Source organism: Lolium rigidum, chromosome 2 (genome assembly GCF_022539505.1).
Source record: "Lolium rigidum isolate FL_2022 chromosome 2, APGP_CSIRO_Lrig_0.1, whole genome shotgun sequence".
Lineage (NCBI taxonomy): Eukaryota > Viridiplantae > Streptophyta > Magnoliopsida > Poales > Poaceae > Lolium > Lolium rigidum.
The window spans coordinates 248835046-248839551 of record NC_061509.1 but is presented as its reverse complement, the minus strand read 5'-3'; positions in this window follow the sequence as shown (position 1 = coordinate 248839551).

Genomic DNA, 4506 nt, shown 5'->3' with positions numbered 1-4506 from the left:
GCTTGAGTCTTCTTAATATATGCAGGGGTGAACCACCGGGGCATCCCCAAGCTTAGAGCTTTCACTCTCCTTGATCATATTGCATCATACTCCTCTCTTGATCCTTGAAAACTTCCTCCACACCAAACTCGAAACAACTCATTAGAGGGTTAGTGCATAATAAAAATTCACATGTTCGGAGGTGACACAATCATTCTTAACACTTCTGGACATTGCATAAAGCTACTGGACATTAGTGGATCAAAGAAATTCATCCAACATAGCAAAAGAGGCAATGCGAAATAAAAGACAGAATCTGTCAAAACAGAACAGTCCGTAAAGATGGATTTTATTAGGCCACCAGACTTGCTCAAACGAAAATGCTCAAATTGAATGAAAGTTGCGTACATATCTGAGGATCACTCACGTAAATTGGCATAATTTTCTGAGTTACCTACAGAGAATTAGACCCAGATTCGTGACAGCAAAGAAATCTGTTTCTACGCAGTAATCCAAATCTAGTACTTACTTTTCTATCAAAGACTTTACTTGGCACAACAAAACATAAAACTAAGATAAGGAGAGGTTGCTACAGTAGTAAACAACTTCCAAGACACAAATATAAAACAAAAATACTGTAGTAAAAACATGGGTTGTCTCCCATAAGCGCTTTTCTTTAACGCCTTTCAGCTAGGCGCAGAAAGTGTAACTCAAGTAACATCGAGAGATGAAGCATCAACATCATAATTTATTCTAATAATAGAATCATAAGGTACCTTCATTCTCTTTCTAGGGAAGTGTTCCATACCTTTCTTGAGAGGAAATTGATATTTAATATTACCTTCCTTCATATCAATAGTAGCACCAACGGTTCGAAGAAAAGGTCTTCCCAATATAATGGGGCAAGATGCATTGCATTCAATATCCAAGACAACAAAATCAACGGGGACAAGGTTATTGTTAACCATAATATGAACATTATCAACTTTCCCCAAAGGTTTCTTTTTAGCATTATCAGCGAGATTAACATCCAAATAACAATTTTTCAATGGTGGCAAGTCAAGCATATCATAGACTTTTTTAGGCATAACAGAAATACTTGCACCAAGATCACATAAAGCATTACAATCAAAATCTTTGATTCTCATTTTAATGATGGGCTCCCAACCATCCTCTAGCTTTCTAGGAATAGAAGTTTCAAGTTTTAGTTTCTCTTCTCTAGCTTTTATGAGAGCATTTGTAATATGTTTTGTGAAAGCCAAATTTATAGCACTAGCATCGGGACTTTTAGCAAGTTTTTGTAAGAACTTTATAACTTCAGAGATATGGCAATCATCAAAATCTAAATCATTACAATCTAAAGCAATGGGATTATCATCCCCAAGGTTGGAAAAAATTTCAGCGGTTTTATCACAAGCAGTTTCAGCAGTTTTAGCAGTTTCAGGTAATTTTGCGCGCTTTGTACTAGGAGTAGAAGCATTGCCAACACCAATTATTTTATCATGGATAGTAGGAGGTGCAGCAACATATGAATCATTAGCATTCCTAGTGGTGGTAATAGTCCAAACTTTAGCTACATTTTTCTCTTTAGCTAGTTTTTCATTTTCTTCTCTATCCCACCTAGCACGCAGTTCAGCCATTAATCTTATATTCTCATTAATTCTAACTTGGATGGCATTTGCTGTAGTAACAATTTTATTTTCAATATCCCTATTAGGCATAACTTTCGATTTCAAAAGATCAACATCAGAGGCAAGACTATCAACTCTAGAAACAAGAATATCAATTTTATTGAGCTTTTCCTCAACAGATTTGTTAAAGGAAGTTTGTGTACTAATAAATTCTTTAAGCATGGCCTCAAGTCCAGGGGGTGTATTCCTATTATTGTTGTAAGAATTCCCATAAGAATTAGCATAACCGTTACCATTATTATAAGGATATGGCCTATAGTTATTACTAGAATTGTTCAGATAAGCATTGTTGTTGAAATTATTATTTTTAATGAAGTTTACATCAACATGTTCTTCTTGTGCAACCAATGAAGCTAATGGAACATTATTAGGATCAACATTAGTCCTATCATTCGCAAGCATAGACATAATAGCATCAACCTTATCATTCAAGGAAGAGGATTCTTCAACGGAATTTACCTTCTTACCTTGTGGAGCTCTTTCAGTGTGCCATTCAGAATAATTAACCATCATATTATCAAGAAGCTTTGTTGCTTCACCAAGAGTGATGGACATAAAGGTACCTCCAGCAGCTGAATCCAATAAATTCCGCGAAGAAAAATTTAGTCCTGCATAGAAGGTTTGGATGATCATCCAAGTAGTCGAGTCCATGGGTTGGGCAGTTTTTAACCGAGAGATTTCATTCTTTCCCAAGCTTGAGCAACATGTTCATTATCTAATTGTTTAAAATTCATTATGCTACTCCTCAAAGATATAATTTTAGCGGGGGATAATATCTACCAATAAAAGCATCCTTGCATTTAGTCCATGAATCAATACTATTCTTAGGCAGAGATAGCAACCAATCTTTAGCTCTTCCTCTTAATGAGAAAGGGAACAATTTTAATTTTATAATGTCACCATCTACATCTTTATATTTTTGCATTTCACATAGTTCAACAAAATTATTGAGATGGGCAGCGACATCATCGAGAACTAACACCGGAAAATTGCTCTCGCATAACAAGATTAAGTAAAGCGAGGTTTAATTTCAAAGAATTCTGCTTGTAGTAGCGAGGTGGAGCAATAGGTGTGCATAAGAAATCATTATTATTTGTGCTAGTGAAGTCACACAACTTAGTATTTTCAGGGGTTAGCCACTTTAGCAATAGTAAATAAAGCAAACTAGATAAAGTAAATGCAAGTAAACTAATTTTTTTGTGTTTTCGATATAGCAAACAAGATAGCAAATAAAGTAAAACTAGCAACTAATTTTTTTGTATTTTGATTTAGTGCAGCAAACAAAGTAGTAAATAAAATAAAGCAAGACAAAAACAAAGTAAAGAGATTGAGAAGTGGAGACTCCCTTGCGGCGTGTCTTGATCTCCCGGCAACGGCGCCGAGAAAAGAGCTTGATGGCGTGTATTTCACACGTTCGTTGGGCAACCCCAAGAGGAAGGTATGATGCGCACAGCAGCAAGTTTCCCTCGAAAGAAACCAAGGTTTATCGAACCAGGAGGAGCCAAGAAGCACGTTGAAGGTTGATGGCGGCGGGATGTAGTGCGGCGCAACACCAGAGATTCGGCGCCAACGTGGAACCTGCACAACACAACCAAAGTACTTTGCCCCAACGAAACAGATGAGGTTGTCAATCTCACCGGCTTGCTGTAACAAAGGATTAACCGTATTGTGTGGAAGATGATTGTTTGCGAGAGAAAATAGTAAATACAAGTATTGCAGCAGATTTGTATTTCGGTATTAAAGAATGGACCGGGGTCCACAGATTCACTAGAGGTGTCTCTCCCATAAGATAAAAGCATGTTGGGTGAACAAATTACGGTCGGGCAATTGACAAATAGAGAGGGCATAACAATGCACATACATGACATGATAAGTATAGTGAGATTTAATTGGGCATTACGACAAAGTACATAGACCGCCATCCAACTGCATCTATGCCTAAAAGTCCACCTTCGAGGTTATCGTCCGAACCCCCTCCGGTATTAAGTTGCTAACAACGGACAATTGCATTAAGTATGGTGCGTAATGTAATCAACAACTACATCCTCGGACATAGCGCCAATGTTTTATCCCTAGTGGCAACGGCACAACACAACCTTAGAACTTTACTGTCACTTGTCCCAGGTGTCAATGCGAGGCATGAACCCACTATCGAGCATAAGTACTCCCTCTTGGAGTTAAAAGTAAAAACTTGGCAGAGCCTCTACTAGAAACGGAGAGCATGCAAGATCATAAACAACACATGTATAATAACTTGATAATTAACATGACATAGTATTCTCTATCCATCGGATCCCGACAAACACAACATATAGAATTACGAGATAGATGATCTTGATCATGTTAGGCAGCTCACAAGATCCAGACAATGAAGCACAATGAGGAGAAGACAACCATCTAGCTACTGCTATGGACCCATAGTCCAGGGGTAGACTACTCACTCATCACTCCGGAGGCGACCATGGCGGTGTAGAGTCCTCCGGGAGATGATTCCCCTCTCCGGCGAGGGTGCCGGAGGCGATCTCTGGATCCCCGAGATGGGATCGGCGGCGACGGCGTCTCGGTGAGGTTTTCCGTATCGTGGCTCTCGGTGCTTGGGGGTTTCGTCACGGAGGCTATTTGTAGGCGGAAGGGTAGGTCAAGAGGCGGCACGGGGGCCCCACACCACGGGGCCGCGCGGCCAAGGGGGGCCGCGCCGCCTATAGTGTGGCCCCTCCGTGGCCCTCTTCGTCTCTCCTTCGGACTTACGGAAGCTTCGTGAGAAAATAGGCCCTCGGGCTTTGATTTCGTCCAATTCCGAGAATATTTCGTTACTAGGATTTCTGAAACCAAAAAC